The sequence below is a fragment of the Triturus cristatus genome, chromosome 7, assembly GCF_964204655.1.
Source record: "Triturus cristatus chromosome 7, aTriCri1.1, whole genome shotgun sequence".
Classification (NCBI taxonomy): Eukaryota; Metazoa; Chordata; class Amphibia; order Caudata; family Salamandridae; genus Triturus; species Triturus cristatus.
The window spans coordinates 256,709,415-256,733,343 of record NC_140590.1 but is presented as its reverse complement, the minus strand read 5'-3'; the positions used below and the strand labels follow the sequence as shown (position 1 = coordinate 256,733,343).

General features: G+C 48.1%; 1 protein-coding gene across 3 annotated transcripts in view; it reads left to right on the top strand.

The window, feature by feature from the left end:
- The window catches only part of LOC146809338 (E3 SUMO-protein ligase ZBED1-like), a 181,536-nt gene that overhangs the window by 5,275 nt on the left and 152,332 nt on the right, over positions 1–23,929 (top strand). Inside the window, exon 2 of one of the 3 annotated variants that reach the window (XM_085616134.1) lies at positions 737–772. The exons of the other annotated variants lie outside the window; for them this stretch is intronic. The gene's annotated coding sequence lies outside the window, so the exon portion shown is untranslated. The remainder of the gene's footprint in view (positions 1–736; positions 773–23,929) is intronic. 3 annotated transcript variants of the gene reach the window in all.

Sequence of the window (23,929 nt, the reverse complement as noted above, 5' to 3'; positions counted from 1 at the left end):
TGCCTTCTGAATTGTCTGGATTCTTTGCATGAGTTCAGTGTTGATGCCTGTATAGAGTGCATTGCCATAGTCCAGTTGGCTGATGACAAGGGCCTGCGTCACAGTCTTCCTGGTGCATATTGGGTGCCACTTGAAAACTTAGCGGAGCGTGCGGAAGCAGACCGAGGAGACTGCGTTAACCTAATGTTTTATGGAGAGTTCGCTGTCGAGGATGATGCCTAGGTTGCGGGTTCGGTCTGTGGGGTGTGTGTTCGAGTTCCGAATGCCACCAGAAGTCGTTCCTGAGGGTATTATGTGTGCCGATTGGATGATGGGAGGAGTGAAATACCTGGATGGTTACTTTATGTAATGAGCTGCAACGCAAAGTTTGGTTAAGGGAAACTGGTGGAACTGTTCCTGGGAATAATGTTGTAACAGAGGCAAAAAGCTCAACGGAAGACTGATAAAGTGGAGAGGGTAAAGACAAACCCTTTTGGCTGAAAGACTACATTTGTTCATAAGTAATGGGCGTGTTCTCAAATACATTGGCAATATTAGTATTATATTTTAATGTTAGGTGCGTTAAGATGCATTGTATTTCCTGATACAGGGGGGCTTAGTCTTCATGGCAAGTGTTTGCTTCCAAGAATGTTTATTATCCTGCAATGTAATTTTAATGGTTTGTATGGTTAAACGTGTGTATTTTACCAATACATTTTATCTTTGTGTTTGACATGTTATTTTGCCTTTTAATTAGAAATGGGGAAGATGCTGAGTTGAGAGGACGTGACAGGTTTGTTGCTCCGTGCTTAATAAACTCACTTAATATACCTCTGCCTCTTAAAAAAATAAGAACTTAAGTCTTTTCTGCCTCATACTTTGTCTTTCCACCTGCTTAACTCAGTGTAAGATGGGTCTCCCTGATATTTTTTAATATTTTGGATTGCGGAGGGGAGGTGGGTTTGGGATGGTGGGTATTGGGTAATTTTGAAATACCAGAAACATTTAAGATAAGCGCTTTGCTATCCTATCCAGATTAACAAATTTTCAAATAACAAATGCAGGATTCGATTTTAAAACCGTTTGCCCTTTTGAGAATCTAAAACTCAGAGCATGCAACAACAACTTTCTGAAAAGGGACATAGCTTGAAAATCTTGATCGTTCATTGTCGCAGTATTTACCAACCATAAGCATAGATCATTTTACCATAATTGCTTTGGTTTGATATGCAGTTAATATTGGATCACTGTGCTTCATAAGACTCCGATGAAGCCTAATTTTTAAGAACTGTAAAACAGGAAAACCCAAGTGGTATTGGTCAGTCATGCATTCACTACAAACTACAGTCAAATAGCGCTTCATCTGTACAGCAGTGTCGGAAATTATCAGATGCTTAAGAGTATGCTTCAATGCCACCACTTTGATGCAGCGCAGTAGGGACTGGGATATGACAGCAATTGGATGGGGATGCTGAATTGGGGTAGTGCTTAACTGAATTGCTTTCAAGTGCTGTGTTAATAAATACATTAATAAGTGTGAAGAGACCGTGTAAAAACTGAAATTTTGAGCCAAAAATTCAAGCAATTGTAGCCTGAGCTCCGACTGTTACCTCAGCTGGCTGAGAAAATATTGCACTATAGGTCAGTGCACATCAGAAGCACGTGTTCATTACTTGATCACTCTTCCAAGCCAGGATATGGAAAACCCAAACAATATTGTGTGGTTTAAAAAATAGCCTGGAGAGGAAAACAGTAGTTACTTCAAAATGTACGTGCCTCATATTTATTACAGTAAAAAAGATTGCATTTTTGTTTGCAAACAATATTTAAATCTAAAAATCACAGTTGACAAACACATTTAGTCCAGAGAGACAAAAAGTCACAAACTAGTCTCTACCAGCAAACCCTGATGTAGCATTGGTTTACTCCAAAGCTTGTATTAGGGGTATCAACTCAAACCGCAATCAAAGGCTAGGCGCAAAGTGGAAGCAATATGGAGGGATGAATTGTGGAGTACGGGGTTGGGAAAGCAACGCAGAGGGCGTGGAGATGGAAGCATACTGACTGCGAGAGAGAGCAACGACGGGAGGGAAGGCGAAAATATAAATGGGCGATAGCAACGTTGAGCGGGCTGGGAGAAGCACAGGAAATGGGGAGATCACTACTCATCGCACGGAGGAGGCGGAAGAGAAGCACACTAAGAGAGCAATGCACTTTGGAGGTATACCTAAAGAAAAAAGAAGTAGCACTTGAAAAATGAGCAGTGAAAGGGCACGAGTAATGCGTCCATGCTCAGAGGCGGGAAAAACATAAGAAGAGGAATGAAAGCAAACATATGTTAAGAAATAAGAAGCAAGCAAATTAGTGTGACAAGCCAACCAATGGTAATCTATGGGTGGGCTTTAAGCCCACTATTAGCTAACAACACGAGGAGGAGGAGGAGGAGCCAGTGACCATGATGACTGTTCTGAGCTGAAGATCCGAGGTGAACCAGCACGCCAGTATTTGGAGCGGCGCGTTGCCATGGTCAAATCCCACTGGAATCACTAGTCCAGTAATCGGAATGCTGGCGGATCACAGACGCTTAAACCTCCTTTCTGCGATCCTGATCAGCTGAGTTATGAGCTGCGATGTCCGCGTGAGAAAGTGAGCTAAGATGGTGCCCTGTGGACTACGAGACCGCTCCCGGAGACCGGGAGATGCGAGCCATGAGGCTGCTGGTCTCCAGTTGGGCGCCCGGTAGTGCACCCCCTACCCTTTCCATAGGTTGGTGTGGCGCGGCCCGAGATTTTGCGTTGCTGCAGAGGCAGGTTGGCACCGTATCCACCCCTCTGGTGCGATCCCGGCACGGCGGAGCACTGCAACGGTGTCGCAGGTGGTGGCGAGAGCAGAGACAGCGTGTTGACCCTCACTGCGGTATCGGAGGTGCTGCGCCAGCCTCTGGCGCATGTCCTGAGATTGCAGTCCGAGTGAGTTGAGACAACATGGCGGCGCCTCATTCTTGAAACAGTCCGGACGAAGGGTCCTTCCCTCAGAGATCCCGAAATCGACATGGCTGCCCCAGCAGAGTGGCGGTGAGGGCGGCTGGAACCGGCACCTCATGGGGAAGCGGTGGCACTACAGAAGTCCGGCGTGCTGGACAGGAGACCTGATCTGAGAGAAGAAACTCTGGGCCCATGGGTAGCTCGTAGGTAGCCCATCACTGAAACTGGCACGCAACAGTGTGAGGGGGATTAGTGCAATAAGGAAGAGTGATACCGGAGGTATGGAGAGAGATTCCGGCTGCTCTAGATGGGACAGTAGTGCCCCGCCTGACCTCAACATGACGCCCACGGCTCGACTTCATTTAATAGAAGAACGGTGAAAACGCTGCGGGATTGTTCTTCAGCCTTGTGCATAAACCTCTTACGGACTTCTGAGTAATATTGGTTGGCCCTACAAACTTAGCAGTATTTCCGATCTCTGTCAGCAAAAATTAGCCATACCACCATGCCTGACTCAACTTGGAGGCACCGATGGATCTGATTCCTCTGTTACAAGAAATACAGTACACCCTAGAAGCCCACCTATTGAAAAAGGAAGTGCTTGACGTTGGGAATGCCCAGAATAAGCACTGTTCTAGCAAAGAACAGTTGAGATTTCCTGCTATTTGTGATCCTCTGCTCAAGGTACCCTTTATGTTCTAACTGTACTTTCGCTGTATTTGCTCTTCGCGGCAATCGCTCCAGAGATACTGCCTGACTTTAAAATGGCTGCTCCAATACCCCTCAATCCTCGTTTACACACGTCTTGCCTCAACATTTGTTTCCTGTGTTATGCGGGACCCAAAGTTTTGTCAGTGCTCTTTGGGCCTCTGACCCGTTATAACTGCTCACTCACTACACCGTGACCAGTGCTCTCGATTGAACTTTTTGACGATGCCCCCCAGGCGGAAAGCATAACTGCACCGCGGTGCCCGAGCAACCTTGGCCGATACCCGGTGGAACTGTCCTATGCAGCTATAGAGGAGTTTGGCTCTGGTTCACCTCTCGGCCGCCACCTACCCAGCCGGACATCGGAGTTTATTTTCCTCGCCTCCCCATTGTGTTTTATCCCCCTCCCCCGCGATTCACTGTCTACCCCCCAGGTGGAAACCTTAATTGTCTGTACGTACCGCGGGGCCCGAGCAACCTCGGCTGATGCCCAGTGGAGCTGTCCTATGCAGCTATGGAGGAGTTTTGGCTCTGGTTCACCCCTCGGCTGTTACCTACCCAGCAGGACTTCGGACATTGTTTTCCTCGTCTCCCCGTTGTGTCTCTTTTTCCCTCCCTTGCCTCCTCCCTCCATGATTCTTTGTCTGCCACCCCTTTTCCAGCCTGATCTTTGTGCCCCCTGAAGTACTTTATGTTATGCTATGCTTTAATAATCTCATGTAACTATATTCTACTGTTTTCCCTTTCCATGTTATAAGACGCTACAGACACTGATGTAACAATGTTCTGAAACAATGTCCTACCTCATGTAAAGGGCTCTGATACCTCGGGTCTAGCTAGCGCTATATAAAACTTTTCAAATAAAATAAACACGTCTTGCTACAGACCATGCATGCGCTGGCTGGTAGGTGAGACCTAGATGCATTGGTGTCCATCACACTCTTTGCCCTGCTTCGCTGCACTTGCTACACGATTGATTACAATGTCTGTCACAGGATGGATGCTATGTTTCACATCCCAGGCTTTTGTTTATTGTTAACTAATCATTATGTTCAGGTACTTGGTTTGAGTTGGAGTTAGCCAAGCCTACAACTTCCAAAATAAACAGAATGTAACATTCTCAGTCATTGAGATGGACTTTTAAATTCTATTAAGCACACCAAGACAAGGATTATGCATCAAAACTCTTAAATTTGTGGATTCTGGAGGGTCAATGTGACCTCAGACACACCCATTCCGCAGAACACAGTATCTGTTTTTTTTGGTCTCGGTGCTCTTCATTTGAATGCAGAGGGCAGCACCCTCTGAATAATTTTCTGAGGGGGTCAGATAAACATGCCCTCAATTTTGATTGCTGTTATGTTGTGTATCAGCTGTCTTGTTATATTTGAAGTTGGTGGGTGTTATACCTAACATTTGTTATATGTGTAGTTTATGTATGGTATAAAATGATTTGCATAAACTGTAGCAATACTTCATGGTTTTCAATTTATATTGAATATACTGCTATAGTAGGTACACAAATGGGTATTTATGGGTTTGAATGTATTGCATACAGTGAGGCAGTGGTGTCAATTATGGGTACGTGGATGTGCTTAAATGTCGCACTGCTTCAGTCGCTGCAAAGGGATCTCAGCAAGCAGTGAGCTTGCTTTTTGAAGTGAGGCAAGCATCTGCCGTGACTTTAAAAAAACATGTTTCTTTAGAACGGAATTTAAAACTGTTTCTTTTCACAGGTTCACATCCACAGGTTGCATGCTGTCACATAAAACCTCCACCTCCTATGTTCCATAACATACTGCATTAAAAAAGTGACCTTGAAATATTATTTCTCCTTCGTTTTGAATGCACCTACGCTTCCCTTTCTAAATGCCTCTTTTGTATATAAACTACTCTAAATCTCAGGCCTGTTTTAAAGCATTTTAAAAAAATCATTTGCTTCTCACTTAGCCCCCTCTAATGATAACACCTAAGTGTCGCCGGATCCACTGACCTGAAGTGATGCCCAGTCCACGGGAACGAAGACAGCTCTCGACACTCCCCAAAGACAGCCCCCCTGATATGGAAAAGAGATTCTCTCATACAGGAAGGCTAGCCCAGGGAGATGCGGGGAATGATATTTAACCCAGGTAGCCTCTTCTGAATCCCCAAAAGGTTCAAGGAAAGCGAATTAAAAATGAGTGTCCTAGGAGAAAAAACAAGAAATGCCCCAAATGAAATTCTATCCCCTTATATAAATCTCAAAAACTTTGTAAGGATTTTATGCCTGTCCCGCAGAGACAGTCGTTCCACTTACCAGCCATATTTGATAAGGAACGTATGAACTTTGTGAGTGATTAGAAGAACAATGTAAATCAGGCACATCAGTTATTTCCTTCACCGTCCGCAGAAGATCCGAAGAAGAAGAGGCAGATACTTCCAAAAAGGTTTGCTTTCAATGTCCAAACATGTTTAAAGGCGTAAGTTCCACAAAAAGTCTGACTTTACAAATACGTAGGCCTCTTAAGAGCATTCACAGTCTATTACTGAGAACATATGGAGATTTCCAAACATAGGGACTTTGGCACAAAATAAAAAAGCTGGAGTATGGTTCAATTCCCAAAAGGCCTTTTATTTCGGGGGCGTTTATTCAGCCCAATGTTGCCACTTGATATTGGGGGCCAGGAATGTTCATGAATTGGCACTTAAGCCAAAAAATAATCAGAGAGGTGCTACTGTAATAAACATGATCGCACATTAGATATATATGCGACCGCGGTTGCAGCAAGAAAAAGGACGCGGTCGCGAATTACCTTCAAACGCGGCCGCGGAGTCACACACTGCTCAAATAAAAAAAAATAGATGCTGCTCATTAAGTGCCTTTAGCGCTACTGCGCAATAACAGGCAAACGCTCCATCCACAAAAAGAATCAGGGAGCAGTAGCGTGTCAGCTGGCAAAAGAAAAGGAACAAAAAGGATTGGCAGCCCAAAAGAAATAGGATTTAATACCTCCACAGAAAAACAGGTTTCAGCCACAGCAAGGATGATCTCCACGAAGGAACAGGAAGTGGGCGTGGTCTCAAGGGTGAAGTTTCCAGAAACCAAGCACTGGGTCCATCTGCTGGCCTGCATTCATACCCTTAGGGGAGCGTGTATAAATTCCTGTCCTTCTTCAGCATGGCAAGGGAATCTCGCAAAACGTTCTCTATCTCTGCAGAGCAGGCATTGCTACCCCTGACTAACAGTGGGGCCATTTGATGGTACACGAGGCTTGAGATGTGACAGTTCTCCCTCCCAAAGGTCTTTTCACAGGACGGGGTTTTGTGGGGTGGAGGGCATGGAATCGTTGTACTAAAACAGGAGCATGTACATTTTCTGCTGGTTCCCATGATCTATCTTCAGGTGAATAACCTACCCAGTCTATTAAATATTGTAGTTTACCCTTGTATGTGCGTGAGTCAAGGATACGTTTCACTTCATATTCCGTTTCTCCGTTTACTAAAACAGGGGGAGGAGGGTAATTTTTTCAGTGGTATAAAGTGGGCCATTTTAGTGAACATATCGACTACCACAAGAATAGTATTATAGCCTCGTATCTGCGGAAGATCTGTAATAAAATCCATACTAATGGAGTGCCAAGGTACTTCGGAAACTGCTATAGGTTGTAGTAGTCCTGCAGGAGCTGAATGAGACGATTTCTGTCTTGCACAAACTGGACAAGAAGTAACCTAAGTAAATATGTCTTTAGACATACCTTCCCACCAAAACCAACGTTGGCACGTTTGACTGTTTTCTCCCCACCTGGATATTCAGCCAACGCAGTATCCTGACACCATTTAATGATTTGTTGTTGTAAGTCTACAGTTGGTATGTATAATTTCCCTTCATGGTAATACAAGCCTTCTATTATTTTGTTTTTGGTTTTTTTAACCAATCAGATGTGGAGAAGGTAGAATAAGCCTGTGTCAGTCGATGCAAAAACGATGGAGCATGGTTTTCTACTCGATCTCCTACCCCTATTATCTTATGACATGGTATGATGGGAGAGAATGTGCTCGTATGGATCTTCTTTTCTTGACCTATTCTGGATAATGCGTCTGCTTTTCCTTGTTGAGAGCCAGGGCGATATGTGATAATTAAGTCGTATTTGCTAAAGAATAGAACCCATTGCATTTGTCGGGGAGTCAAGGCTCTAGCGGATTTAAAAAACTGTCAATTTTTGTGGTCTGTATAAATAGTAACTGTGTGAGGGGAGCCTAATAGATAATGTCTCCATTCTTGGAAAGCCATCTTTATGGCCAATAAATCCCGCTCTCCGATGGTGTAATTTTGCTCTGCTGGGAGGAGTTTTTTGGAGAAATAAGCTACTGTATTCAAACAGCCAGTTATCTGATCACGTTGTGACAGAACTCCTCCTACCGCAAATTGGGAAGCGCCTGCTTCAACATAATAAGGCTGGGTGTTGTCTGCATGCTTAAGGATAGGAGAAGTAGTAAATCTTATCTTTAATTGTGAAAAAGCCTGTTCTGCCTCATGGTACCACTTAAAGACCACTCTTTTGTGAAGTAACCGAGTGATCGGAGAAATAAGATCAAAAAAATGGTCAATGAATCTTCTGTAAAAATTTGCAAAACCTAGAAAGGATTGTACTTCCTTTACTGAGGTGGGGCTGGGCCAATTAATCAAGGCTTCTATTTTCTTGAAGTCCATGTGAATGCCATCGGGAGAGATCACAAAGCCTAGGAATTCTGCTTTGGTAGTATGAAATATACTCTTATCTAATTTAGCAAATAAGTGATTGTCTTTGAGTCGTTGTAAGATCTTCTTTACAAGCTCTTCTTCATTCTGAGAGTAAATCAAGATGTCATCTATATAGACAATCACGAAGAGATCTAGATATGCCCGTAAAATCTCATTAATGAAAAATTGAAAGGCCGCAGGGGCGTTACAGAGTCCAAAAGGCATGACACAATATTCATACAATCCAAATTTAGTTCGAAACGCAGTTTTCCATTCATCTCCCTCTTTAATTCTCATCAGATGATAGGCCCCTCTAAGATCTAATTTGGTAAAGATTTTGGCTCCGCGTATTTGGTCTAATAGCACTGGAATGAGTGGCAAGGGATATTTATTCTTTATAGTTACCTTATTCAATGCACGGTAGTCCAACCAGGCACGCAGACCTCCTTCTCTCTTAGGAATAAAAAAAATGGGTGATTATACAGGAGATGTAGAATGTCTAATGAACCCTTTCTCCAACATTTCTGTTATGTATTTTTGCAAATATTCTGTTTCAGAATCTGTCGAGGCATAAACTCTACTGACTGGTAACACCGCTCCTGGAACCACATCAATTCTACAATCATAACTTCTATGTTGGGGGAAGGGCAGTAGCACTAACTTCATCAAAGACTTCTTTATAAGTTTCATAGATAGAGGGGATTTTGTGTGTCCCTTCAAGAGTATTAAGGGCACAACACATAGGGTGTTCTATCCGGCTGGTTTCTTTATAGCAATGTAACAGGCAATGGGGGGGACTTCAGGGTAACTGTACGCTTAGTCCAGTCTATAAGAGGATTATGAATCTGCAACCATGGAACTCCTAAAATGGCTCCAAAATTGGGTCTATCTATCAAATCGAATTTAAGAGATTCTGAGTGACCATTACTGCATACCAGGTTTAAGTCAGGAGTATGATAAGTGATTAACCCAGAGGACAGTTCACTCCCATCTACCGCCCTCACAGGTTCAGGCCGGGATTTAGGTAGAAAAGGAATGCCTAACTTATGAGCTAACCAGATATCAAGAAAATTACCGGTAGCACCAGAATCTAAAAGGATGGCGATGGCTTTTCTCTGCTGATTCGATATAATTAGTGTTACAGACAAGGTAAAATGTTTTGCAACAGGGGCTGCTAATTGGGCTGAATGTTGAGAGACCTCACAAGACCCACGACTTGAGGAACCGGCCTCACGTTTCCTCAAGTTGTTTAGTTTTCCGATGGGGAAGCATAGTTTTGATTTCCAGCTATTGTTTTAGAGAAGGAGCGGGTTTTAGCTGGACACTCTTTAGCATAATGTCCCCCTTTACCACAATATAAACAGAGATTGTTTTTTCTACGTTTATCTTTTTCTTCCATGGATAAGGGGGCCCGCAAACCACCTATCTGCATGGGTTCACTCGTGTCTTTGGTGTCTCTAACTTCTCTTTTCTCCCCTCGTGCTAGAACAAGTCGAGACAGAGTGGTGCGTGATTTCTCACCCTTTCTCTCATTCAATCGATGATCAAGCTTAACCACCAAATCAATGAAAGCATTACAGTCTTCTGGAGGATCAACTATTTGGGAGAGAAGGTCTTTTAAATCCTCATTTAACCCACGGTAGAATAGGGAGGTTCTCTTTTCCTCTGGCCATTGAGTTTCGACTATGAGTCTATTGAATTCCGTAAGGTAAGTAAGTAGATCTTTAGACCCCTGTTTGAGATTCAATAGTTCATTATCACTGGCTTGGACAAACGTGTGTTTAGCAAACAGGCTTTGCATCTTTTCCTTGAATTGCTGGAAATCGTAGAGGAGCGGATCATTGTTTTCTACTAGGGGTATAGCCCATTTGGCTGCATTCCCACTTAAATAAGAAATGACAAAAGCCACCTTGGCTGCATCATCGGGCAAGGACGTTGCTTTACACATGAAATGCAAAAGACACTGATTCATGAACACACTGTATTTGGAGCTATCCCCATTAAATCTTTCAGGCAAGGCCAAAGGAACAGGGTTGGGAGCATGAACTGTTACATGTACAGGTGGAAGAGTCTCAGTGGTGGGGGAAACTGGATTCATAGTGGCAGAGGGAATCGTGAATCGAGACGGCTGAATATAAGTTTTCTTATTCTTTTGCGTTATTTCTGTCGCACTATTATCTAATGATGACTGAAGTCGAGCTTGGACTAATTCAGTTTGGAGGCGTTGATTTTCTACCCTCAACCTACCAACCTCACTCTGTAAATCAACTATAGCTGCTGCGAGATCGTCTAATGAGGGTCTCTGGAGTGTAGGGTTTAAGGGAGAACATGCCCCTTCTAGATCCATCTTCGCTCAGGTGGACGATAATTCGTGGGCTTGGCTTTCTGTCGCCGGATCCACTGACCTGAAGTGATGCCCAGTCCACGGGAACGAAGAGAGCTCTCCACACTCCCCAAAGACAGCCCCCCTGATATGGAAAAGAGATTCTCTTATACAGGAAGGCTAGCCCAGGGAGATGCGGGGAATGATATCCAACCCCGGTAGCCTCTTCTGAATCCCCAAAACGTTCAAGGGAAGCGAATTCAAAATGAGTGTCCTAGGAGAGAAAACAAGAAATGCCCCAAATAAAATTCTATCCCCTTATGTAAATCTCAAAAACTTCGTAAGGATATTATGCCTGTCCCACAGAGACAGTCGTTCCACTTACCAGCCAGATTTGATAAGGAACGTATGAACTTTGTGAGTGATTCGAAGAACAAGGTAAATCAGGCACATCAGTTATTTCCTTCACAGTCCGCAGAAGATCTGAAGAAGAAGAGGCAAATAAATCCAAAAAGCTTTGCTTTCAATGTCCAAACATGTTTAAAGGCGTAAGTTCAACAAAAAGTCTGACTTTACAAATTCATAGGCCTCTTAAGAGCATTCACAGTCTATTACTGAGAACATATGGAGATTTCCAAACATAGGGACTTTGGCACAAAATAAAAAAGCTGGAGTATGGTTAAATTTCCCAAAAGGCCTTTTATTTCGGGGGCGTTTATTCAGCCCAATGTTGCCACTTGATATTGGGGGCCAGGAATGTTCATGAATTGGCGCTTAAGCAAAAAAATAATCAGAGAGGTGCTACTGTAATAAACATGGTCGCGCATTAGATATATACACGACTGCAGTTGCAGCGAGAAAAAGGACACGGCCGCGAATTACCTTCAAACGCGGCCGCAGAGTCGCACACTGCTCAAATAAAAAAAATAGGTGCTGCTCATTAAGTGCCTTTAGCGCTACTGCGCAATAACAGGCAAACGCTCCATCCACAAAAAGAATCGGGGAGCAGTAGCGTGTCAGCTGGCAAAAGAAAAGGAACAAAAAGGATTGGCAGTGGGGCTAAATTGTTGAGTGTTATAGGAACTATGTGGCTGCAATCGGACATTTCGTATTTGTTTCGCCCACTGGGGCGTTATGGAAAAGTTAAAGATTTTGACATCTTTTGTTAAATTGCCACAGTATATGTCACTCGGAATCGGCGATTCTGTTATGTGTTTAAAGCATGGCAATATTAAGGCACAATTGTCAAAGTGTATTTGTAATTACAATTCTCTCTGAGTATAACTCAACAAATACATTTATAAAGTTATATTGAAAGAACAGGGCGATGTTATTCACAATGAAATACCACAAAGTATGTTTTCACTGTTTACTAATTTGAAACCACGTGATTAGTTTAAAAAACACTTCCTGGTTATTGTACACTTTACTCGTGAGCAAGGGATTGTTATCCCGAAACGCGTAGAGTTGGTCGCCTGTACGATGCTCCAATAAAGGACTGTTTTGAAGCTTAAGAGTTGTCCGTGGCTGCTGTGTGTTTCGAGTACAAAGGAATTACAGCGTCGAGTTCAGATATTGAGGATTGCCACCTCGCTGCGGACCGCCATCACAAGTGAGTGAGGGGGGAGGCTGACAACAGCGTTCACGCTGTGATTACGGATGGATATATATATATATATATATATATATATATATATATATATATATATATATATATATATATATATATATGCTCCCACAAGATTATCCAGATGCAAGACCGCACTCCAAACAGCAGGTAAGTATCAAACCTTTTTATTATTTCAGGCAAGCGGCTTCCCCTCCCCGTATGAAGTCCTTGGCCTTACGCGTTTCGAAGCATGTAGTGCTTCTCATCAGAGGCCGTGGTAGCTGACACTTCAACAACGCTTTTCTTCCTCCCCTCGCATGCCTCCTTTAATTTATGGCTTCCGGTGCGCCACTTCAGTGGTAATTCGATAAGTGCATGATGGGAAATGAAGTCTTTTAGCGCAATTATACCCTCCAGTGGGTTTGTCAGCTCCACTTTATTGAGGACATTGTTTAAAACAGCCCTCCATTAGGCTGCAGAAGGAGACTTCACTTGCCTCAATTATTTTTCTGCTGTGCCCTTCAAGAGATGATGAAAATTCACTTCTCCGGGACCGTCATTTCCTTCGGCGGTGTATATGTGAATATATATACAGGGCCTCTAAGGGTCGCACAACAAGTGCTGCAGCCCTTAGAGGCCTTCTGTGGTCACAGTGCCCTGGTACCTTTTAGCAGGGACTTACATGTGGCCAGAGAGTTGCCAATTGGGTTTTGCAACATTATAGTTAAAGGAAAGAACATAGGCACTGGGTGGCAGGAACCTAGGGCAAACTCGGTCAAAGTACATCTACAGTTAGGCAAAAATTGGGTACAACCATGCAAAAAGGGGCACTTTCCTACACATGCATAGAAACTGGACAAATCCCTAGACTACGAGGTCAAGGCAAAATGGCCAAAACTGTTGCTAGTGGGTGAGGTAGCCTTTACACCAGAGAATAAGGCTAAATTAATCACTTTCTTGGCTAGGGTTAGGAGGGATCCTATAAAAAAGCAGCAACTGTTCACGGAAGTTAAGGACGTGCTCCTGCAAAAGAGGTGGATCCTCTGGCAATGCAATCTTCCACTAGATCTGCCCGGGTGAGCCTAGAGAGCAATTTCGCATCTGGGCACCACTAATTGTACTCTGTCCAAACAGCATAGAAGAAATTTTTTTTTTTTTTTTTTTAAAGTTTTTATTGAACAATAATTCGATTACAAGCATGGGCCTACAACCACCAGGGCCGGCCGCTAAGTACAGAATAAAATATACATTTATCAAAGCTGCAGTCGGTTCCCGGGGCTCGGCCCCGTAGTGACTCCGGATAGTTCTAAAGGAACAGGAGACTTAAGTCCAACAAACACAAAAAACTAAAAGAAAAACAAAAGGCGAGGCATAAAGACAAACAGTGCAGGTCAGGCTTCCTCCGGGGAACTCCAGTTCAGACCATTAAGCAGCACGCGAAAGGAAGGAGTACCGGGAGGCTGGGGACGGGGGGGGGGGGCCAAGGGAAACGAACGTCCATATGTAGTCATACCAAAAGGTGCCCGGAACCGTCAAGGGTCAGGGGGACATGGCGATATCGGTGTCCACCAGGGGGGGCGTACAGATACCCCCGCGATATGCATTCCATTGCCCCCAGATTCTGCCCCATGCCCCCGGCTTACCACGGGCAACATACACAGTCTTCTCCCTGAACATACACCAGTCCATATTCTCCTTCCATACTGACACTGTGGGCGGCCGCTGGGCACCCCAAAGCTGTGCTATATCTCTCTTGGCAATCATGTTCCCCAGGGCCGCCCACCGAGTCTGAGCTGCGCTATAATCATTGGGCTCCCACACATTCAGGACACAGCGACGCACCTCCGGCAGCAGCACAACCCCAGTGACCTGTCCCATAACCGTATGTACCCGGCGCCAGTAGTCCGCCACCTCGCGGCACTCCCACAGGATATGGAGAAAGGTGGCGCTGAGCCCACAACCCCGCTTACAGAGCCCATCATCGGAATATCCCATCGAGACTAAGCGAGGACCCGTCACATACACCCGGTGAAGAATCTTAAGCTGTACCAACCGGAGACGGGCCGGAATGGCGACCTCCTTGGGGGACGACAGTGCAGACTGCCAGTCCTCGTCGTCCAATTCCACCCCATCCCCCGTCCAAGCCTCCCGAAGGCGCACCAAGAGGTCAGCCCGATGATTAATCAGTTTCTTATAAATTAAAGAAATAGTACTGTCAGGGACATGTCCGTCAAGTATGCGGTCCTCGAGGGGCGAAGAAACCGGGATCTTGGTCCCCTCTCCAAAGACTGAAAGCAGGGCGTGTCGAACTTGGGCATAGCGGAAGAACTCCCTGTCCGTAAGCTCATATTCGGCCTGAAGAGCCGCGAAAGTCTTAACCGCGCCCTTATGCCACAGGTCTCCCACTTTGCTGATACCAATCGTATCCCACTGGTCAAACCCCTTCGTAGTCCAGAGGCTCCCCAGGCGATCGGAGGCAAACAAAGGAGTAGCACATGTCAGTCGCTCACTCCAGCCCGTGGCCGTAGTGGCAGCCCTCCAGGTCCGCACCGCAATCTTAGTAGGACCCGTAAGGGTCCGGCCAGCCGAGCGGGAGTAAAGCGCCCTGTTATAGTCCCCGCCGGGAAGCAGGAACTTGTCCATCTCATACGCCGGATTCAGGCCAGGCGCATACGTGGCATGGTTGATGGCCGAAAGCTGCGCGGCCCAATAATACCTGCGAATGTCGGGAAGCGCGATGCCCCCGTCGTACCAGGGGAGAGTAAGCTTAGCAAGAGCAATACGCGCCCGCCCGTCCCACACCAATCTCCTCTGCAGGCTCTCCACCTCCCGAAAGTAGGCCACTGGGATGACGTCGAAGGAATTCTGGAGTGCATAGAGGAACCTGGGAAGGGACATCATTTTGAACAGCGCGGCCCGACCCAGCGGGGACAGGGGCAGCCTGCACCACCGGGCCGTGTCCTCTCGCAATCGCCGAAGCGGACGCAGGAGATTCTGCTCATAGCGAGCCACCGGGTCCAGCGAAACGTATATCCCCAGGTACTTAAAGCCGCTCAGAGATACCTGGATCGGAAGCCGAGGCGGCAGGAGAGGAGGACCACCGGAGATCGGATAGACGCAGGATTTAGACCAATTGATCGTGAGGCCCGAATTATTCCCAAAGGAAGTCAAAACGTCAAAGAGGACGTTGAGCGACTGCCGCGGTGAGGTGAGATATAGGAGAATATCGTCCGCATACAGCGAAACCCGATCCTCAAAGCCCGGGGCCCACCGGATCCCTCTAAGCGAGGGCTCCCAGCGGAGCCAAGCCGCGAGTGGCTCCAGGGCGAGAGCAAAGAGCAAAGGGGACAAAGGGCATCCCTGCCTCGTGCCCCTGCCGAGGGCAAAGGGCCGAGAGACCCGCCCATTCACCACCACCTGAGCCATGGGTCCCGTGTAAAGAAGCTTCACCCAGCCAATAAATCCTTCCCCAAAGCCAAACTTAGCCAAGACAGCCCAGAGGAATGGCCACTCGATGGTGTCAAAAGCCATCGTGGCATCCAAAGAAACCAGCACGGCCGGTTCGGAGAGGAGCTCCGCCCTGGCAAGGGCGCCGTGAAGACGCCGCAAGTTAAGAGCGGTGTTACGATGCGGGATGAATCCGCATTGGTCCGGATGAATAAGATCGCACACGACGCTCAACAGACGATTGGCAAGGACTTTCACCAGGACCTTAGGCTCCGCATTTAACAGTGAAATAGGCCGGTAAGAAGTACAGCGGTCTCGCGGCTTGTCCTCCTTGGGGATAACGACTATCGTGGCCAAACGCTGATCGGCCGGGAGGGAACCCGCCGCCAGAGACTCACGGAACATGCGACTGAGGAAGGGCGCAAGCTTGTCGGGGCGCAATTTATATAGCTCAATGGGCAGACCGTTGGGACCCATAGCCTTGCCCGAGCGAAGGGAGCGGATCGCGGTCGCTATTTCATCCGCCGACAAGGGGGCGTCCAGCCGCTCACGGTCTTCAACGGACAGGCCGGGCAAGGCGATATCCCTCAAAAGAAGGCGAGAGTCGTCCTCATCCCTGTCAGTCACTGGGGAGTACACAGCCCGGAGGTGGTCGGCAAAACATTCCACAATCTCGTCAGGCTCCGTCACACACACACCATCCACAGCACGCAACTCCGGGACCACACGATTCACTCTCTCCTTCCTGTCCAGCCACGCGATCAACTTTCCCGCCTTGTCCCCGGCATCGTACAGTCGACCCAGCTGCTCCCTATACATAGTTTTGGCCGCGTCAGTGACCAGGGACCTATACTCAAACTGTTTCAGGCTGAGGGCATGGAGCCCGTCCGGAGTGACATTCGCCTCCAAGGCCGACTCCAGCCCCACTATGTCAGTCTCCAGCCTCACCACTGCCTCACTCTTGACCGTCTTAGCCACCACTATCTGGGAAAGGGCGTGTCCGCGGATCACGGTTTTAAAGGCTTCCCACAGGGACATTGCAGACGACACCGACCCCTCGTTATCCAGGAATTATTGGTCCATAGCCTTGACCAGGCTGTCACGAGTCGTAGGGTCTCGCAGGTACCATGGGTTAATGGGAGCGATCCGCCCTGCAGACCGCGGCCCGGTGTCGAAAAGAAGCCACAGCGGAGAATGGTCGGAAATACCCCGCGCCAGGTGCCTGACCTCACGAATCCGACCAGTCTGCGCCGCGGGCATAAGGAAGTAGTCTAACCTAGAGAGACTCCCATGCGCCCCCGAGTGAAAGGTGAATTGACATTGGGTCGGATGCATTAATCTCCAACTATCCACCAGGCCGAAGGTATCCAGCATCCCACCCAGCCATGCCTGGGCAGCGGGGAGGGTCCTTGGTGGGTGACGATCCAGTTCACCCGAAACCACAGAATTAAAGTCCCCGCCCATGAGCAGGAGGCTGTCCGGAAGGTCAAGCAGCATTCGACCCAAGTCAGTGAAGGTGGAGTTCTGGAGGCCCGGGGGGACGTAAACTGAAACCAGGGCAAGGGGCTGCCCCTCCCACCTCCCAATCAAGCACACATAGCGCCCTCTGTCATCCGAGACTATCTTAGTGATCTCCACCGGAAGTGAGGTTCGCAGGAGAATGCCCACCCCCCTGGAACCAGTTGTGAAGCCAGAATGGGCCACGAGGCGGTATCCCCCCCTGTTCATTGCATGACAAACATTACCAACCAGATGCGTCTCCTGGAGAAACACCACATCAGGAGTCAAACGACGCAAATATTGCAGTACTACACCCCGCTTGATACGGTCCCCCAACCCATTGACGTTCCATGACATAAGCCTCAACCCGTCCCCCCCCATCCCCCCCAATAGATCAAGGGTCCCCCAGCCTGCAGCACAGTTCCCAAATGTGGACAAAAATCAGTACCTCGCCCTGTAAACAAAAAACACACAGCAAAACAACCCCACCTCCCCCCCAACCCCACCCCAGAACCAACTCCCCCCACCCTGCACCCCTGCGGGCCAAAAAACCCCCCCAACTTGCAGTGTGCCTGTCGCCCCTCTAACCCCATTCTACGAAAAGACCCCAGAGGAGGTAAGGGACCCGTCCCCGCCCGCCCCCCTCACTGGTCCTGGTTAAACACAATATGCAAGTGAAATAAGACCCGACTGTACAGTGCAAAACAGCAAAATCAAGGACCAAAAGTCATTCTAAAGGGGACCCGTCACCCGCGGTGCCCGCAGAGGGTCCGGGACGGCCACCTCCGTCCGGCAGAGAGTCCAGCCAGTCACTTGCAGCCACGGGAGAGTCAAAAAAGGCTGTCCGATCCCCATGTTCCACTCGGAGTTTTGCAGGGTAGAGCATCGAATACTTTAGGCCCAGCTCGCGAAGACGACGCTTCACCCCTTGGAATCCCATCCGTTGTTTCTGGACCAGTTGCGTGAAGTCCGGATAAAAATTGATGGTCGAGTTCTCATGACGAACCGGGCCGTGGGTCCGTGAGGCCTGCAGAATAGCGTCGCGGTCCCTATAGTGGAACAGTTTGGCCACGATAGGCCTCGGGGGGGCCCCCGGCCGTGGCCGACCGCCCGGAACTCGATGGGCCCGCTCCACGGCAAAGAACTTACTTAGGCCAGCCGGGGACAACTGTTTCAGGATAAGTTCCTCGACCACGAGGTCAACCGGGCGGCCGTCAGAGGACTCCGGTACACCTATGACGCGGATGTTGTTGCGTCGGGCCCGTCCCTCGAAGTCCTCAAGCCGTCGGGCCATATGATCGTTGACCACCCTGATGTCTCCAAGCGCGGCCCGCAGATCCGACACCTCCGCACCGAGGGTGGAGGTCCGTGTGTCGAGAGCCTGGACCCTCTCGTTAGTTTTGGAGAGGTCGGCCCGGATCAGGGTGACATCAATCGCGACTGTGTCAATCTTACGGGCCAGGGCCTCATATTGCGTCGCGATGGTTTCCCTAATGCCCTCAATGGCGCCCATAATGTCCTGCAGGGATAGTTCCGTAGAGACGGTCGCGCCTCCCTCCGCAGTATCCGAGGGGGGGCCAGCAGCGCCAGAGGGCCCCCTGCCCTGGGTGTATCGGTCCATGTTATTGCTCTGGACTGCTCCCCCGCGGAGGGAAGCCTTGGTCTTGCGGCCCTCGGGACCCCCTTTGCCCCCCATGTGAACACGGTCACTCAAGGGGACACCCAATCAAGAGGTGTAAGGGCACCAGCAAGAAGACCACAAAATGTCGGTAGAGGGGGTCCGAGGCGATAGGCACTCTAGTAGCAGGTGAAAGAAAACCTCATTCAGAGGCCCAGGAAGCACCTCGCCACCCCGAGCGCACCCCCCTGCCGGTCTCCTGAAGTGCAAAACCGAAACCGAAAGTGGTGGATCGGCAACTGGCACCGCGCTGAAGCCGCTGTTGTTCAATTGCAGCCCGGCCCCTCGGGTCACCTTCACCCCGGTCACCTCCGTCGGGTGGGTCCCAAAAGTTCCGACGGCGACAACTCAGGATTCCCAGGTCCGATTTGAGTTTTGAAAAGAGATATATGCTCAGCTGGTCTTTATCTCCCAGATTCCATAAGCCACGTCAGGATATTCTCAGGATAGATTCCGAGGAGCAGAGAGGGTCCGGGGAGCCCTGTGCTCACGCGACCATCTTGGATGCGCGCTAGGCTCCTCCTCAGCATAGAAGAAATTTGATGACCAAAGATGATCCTAATTTCGGAGATTGAGTCCTTTCCGAAGCGGAACAAATGGCACAGGGCTACTTGTTTGGGGATCCTTTAACCATGGAGCTTAGCAGGTGTGTTACGGCCTTCAGTACCATTAATTGAGTTCAGGTCTCAATCAAAAAGACCTTCTAAGCTAGCGTACTACTGGGGCCAGTCAAGGTAGTGGGGGCCTGAACCACACTGCAGGCTCGAGGCTCACCGCAAATCCAGGCCTCCAGAGTGGGCAATCAGGAGGATGCCAAACATTTCAGTGGGTTCTTCTAATCTAGTGGTGCTGGGCCACGGCTACAGCAACAGAGAAGCTACAAGAGAACAGTTATCAGAGTTGACACACAGCAGGAGCACTGCCAATGAAGTGCAGGATATCAGGAAGATAGTTATATATTCTTTCAATTTAAACTATGGCAGTTGGCCAGGTTCCTTCACAAGTGAAGACAATGGTTATCTCACCTGGCAAGAACCCCTGCAGATGATTGCTGGAACAGGAATGTCCCTGCAGGGTGTATGGTTGTGTTTGCTGCCCAGAGTGCCCAAATACATACGAATATAGTATCCTGACTTTTATTTTGGGTCTGGAATCAAACTAACCCAGGGCATCTGTAGGGGCATACGCCTGTCCATGGCAATGTGAGGTCCAGGATCTGTCCTGTGGCCTGGAACAGCGCACAAAGCATGCCCACTTAGTCGACATACACTTTATCCCTGTGCTGCATAGGGAACATAAAGTGGTTGTGGCCATGCATGCTGTTTTGTGACTTTGTAGTTCACTAGACTTTATCGGTGTCATTGAAAGTGTGACCTACTGATCCTCGAGTAAGGTTCTGTCAGTATGTGAAATCTCAAGCCTTGTGGCGAGCCTGTGATAAATGCTTAGTAGTAGGGCTATGTCTGTGTATGAAAATCTTAGTATTGAAGCCAGTGGCATCCAGTCTGGATGCCCTAGGTCTAGCCTGACTGAAGATGGAAGAGGAGGACAGCTTTCCCAGATAATAGTAGTGTATTGCCTACATTCTTGTGTATCTAAACACCGAAAGGAGGACAAGGCAGACCGATATCCCTTTAGAAATTCCATGAAGTAAAGTTAGTTCTTCCAGAGCGCCCATTTGGTTGAGGCTGGGGTGTGTCTGTAGTTAAAGGTGAGGTAGATTCCAGACCTAGTCTGCCCTTTTGTCTGTCCCTGATGACTGCTTCGGAAAGGTTGTTGAATGTTTTAGGACTGTATGATGGATGTTAATTGGTCCAGCAGTCACATATTTTGAAATTGCATTTATATAGTGCTAACATGGTGTTAAAGCGCTTTACGGCAAATAGGGAATAGCGCACTACCCAGGAGCCCAAAGTTGGTTGTCAGACCATTGGTTATTAGGGTTAGTCTTGCATGCTAAATGAAACTACCACATGCATTGCAGTTTCTTTGCGGTATACTGGCAACTTAGTGTCACAACTCAAGCAGCCTCTTGTACCATCAAATGGCCCCACTGTTAGTCAGGGGTAGCAATGCCTGCTCTGCAGAGATAGAGAACGTTTTGCGAGATTCCCTTGCCATGCTGAAGGAGGACAGGAATTTATACACGCCCCCTTAAGGGACTGAAGAAGGACAGGAATTTATACACGCTCCCTTAAGGGTATAAATGCAGGCCAGCAAATGGACATAGTGCTTGGCTTCCGGAAACTTCACCCTTGAGACCACGCCCACTTCCTGTTCCTTCGTGGAGATCATCCTTGCTGTGGCTGAAACCTGTTTTTCTGTGGAGGTATTAAATCCTATTTCTTTTGGGCTGCCAATCCTTTTTGTTCCTTTTCTTGTGTTTAAAGCATGGCAATATTAAGGCACAATTGTCAAAGTGTATTTGTAATTACAATTCTCTCTGAGTATAACTCAACAAATACATTTATAAAGTTATATTGAAAGAACAGAGCGATGTTGTACACAATGAAATACCACAAAGTATGTTTTCACTGTTTACTAATTTGAAACCACGTGATTAGTTTAAAAAACACTTCCTGGTTATTGTACACTTTACTCGTGAGCAAGGGATTGTTATCCCGAAACACGTAGAGTTGGTCGCCTGTTCGATGCTCCAATAAAGGACTGTTTTGAAGCTTAAGAGTTGTCCGTGCCTGCTGTGTGTTTCGAGTACAAAGGAATTACAGTGTCGAGTTCATGTATATCTATATCTCCACCCCTCTTTTGCGGGTTGTGGTGCAGAGCAAAGTGAAGAGTCAACATGGCACTCATCCCTGTGTGTCCTGCCTGCAGTCCACTGCCCTGGCATAGGTAAGCCACACCTCTAGCTGGGTGCACTATACCAGTGGTGAGGGTACAGTTGCATGAGCCCTGTACCCCATACAGTATCTAAGTCCATTATTAAACATTGTAAGTGCAGTAATGCCATGAAGAGTATATGGTGCTGGGAGGTTGTCATTCCGAACTCCACAGCACCATAATGGCTTTACTGAAAACAGGGAAGTTTGGTTTCAAACTTCTCAGCACATTAAACCCACACTGATGCCAGTGTGTGATTTAATGAAAAATGCCCTCAGAAGGAATCTTAGAGATGCCCCCTGAAAAACGACCCAAGTCTAGTGTCCTGAGTAGAACAAGGGACAGGGATTTGGATGTATGTGGTAGGTATATGGCGCCTGCAGCGAGTGTACGTATATCTGGTTAATGTTTTCGTGGGACGATGCCAACAGGAAGCGGTTAACCCTGAACCCTCTGGGTTACAGACCAGAGGTCTTACAAAATTATTGAAGGCCTGTGCACACGTCTACATTCAGTTGCAGAGTATTCACTCTGTGTCAAAAGTTAACACAAACAAACATCAAATGTGCAAACATGTATTCGAAAAAACAATGAACACTCTGGAGTTTTTGTGTTTTTGTTTAATCCTGAATGATTGTCCAGCCAGCATGGGTTTCGTCTGGGGAAGTACCCCAAGACTTCTTCAGGGCTTATGGCAATAAGGAGATTATGGATCTCTTTGCCGGTTGTACTTCCGTCCTGGCTGGCTGAGGGTAAGTACTGCTTAACGTCTCGGACGAGTCCAGAATAAGGACCACGGAGGATTGAGTAAAGGGGCTTCACTCTTGACCGCTTTACGAGGTGCCAAGCCTCCTCCCCCTGGAAGGTCAGGGTCCACGAAGGGGAAGCTTCAAAGGCTTGCCACCTTTGTGAGCTACCTCAGCCATTTGCTGCTCCCAGCAACTGGCCCCCACCAGTTCTACCCCCCACTTTTGGCAGGATAATCGGCGGGAAAACCAAGTTAGCAGTTAGCAGAAGAGGTGTGCCCACATTTGCCAGCCCCACCCCTCAGTTGGGGTAGCGAGGTGAGGTGAAGCGAAGCACAACTCCCAGACCCTTCCATCTTACAGATGGGGGGGCCCCAGCCAACCAGAGTGAGGCCTATGCCCCCCTCCCACTGGAGGATGACATAATAGGTGGTGTACCCACCCAAAGGTAGGGACCCATTGGTCCCGACCTGTACCTACCTGTAACACCCCTAACACTAGAATTTAGGGACAAGCCTGAACCTTGCCTCCTCTGACAAGATTAGAGCCGAAAAGAAGAAGGACCAAACAACTATGCGGAGAGAAGAAGAGGTGGACACCAACTGACTTGGCCCCAGTCCTACCAGCCTGTCCCGACCTCAGACTCCTCCACCAAAGCCTCGATGTGTCCTGCAGCCAGCAGTCCTCAAGAATCTGGATAATCTGCCCTGCCTTGCAACTAAAAAGAACTTTGTCTCCCATGAGTACTGGATGTGCTCAAAAGTAACCGACTGACTCCGGCCGACTCCGCGAGTCTCCCTCACTCAGCTCCCGGTGCACTGAGCCCGAATGAACCAACACCCTAAAGAGGTCCACCCAGCAATCCTAGCCTGGATCACAGTGATCCCTGAACCTCAGCAAGCTCCCAAATCCAACCTGCAGCCAAATAGCTGAACGGTCCCCACAACCGTGACCGAAGGCAACACCTTGACCGACTCCGTCACCACACGCTTGCGGTCTCGGGAATACTCCCAAAGCCCCATTCACCTCAACTGCGACTAAAAGACTCCGGGGGAACCGCAACCGAGTCTGCAGCATCAGCCAAGGCCACATCCAACACCCGGCCGCCCCAGCGCCGCTGGTGGTGTAGTACTTGTGTTGGCCATTGGGCCATGCAGTGCTGACCTCGACCCCCACGAGATTTTGTCCCCCAATCTGGTGGCCTGTACGCCGCAGTGCCCAATCCCACTACTGTGCGTAGCCCATTGGCTAACGTGTGGTCCATGCATTCTTCACCCGGCCGCCTCTGTGACGCTGGAGCTGCGACTCGAGTGCCCATTTGGCCGAATCCTACCCGCAGACCCGTAAACTCAGTTCTGCCTTTAAACAACTAAATGTGGCTTGTGAGTAATGTT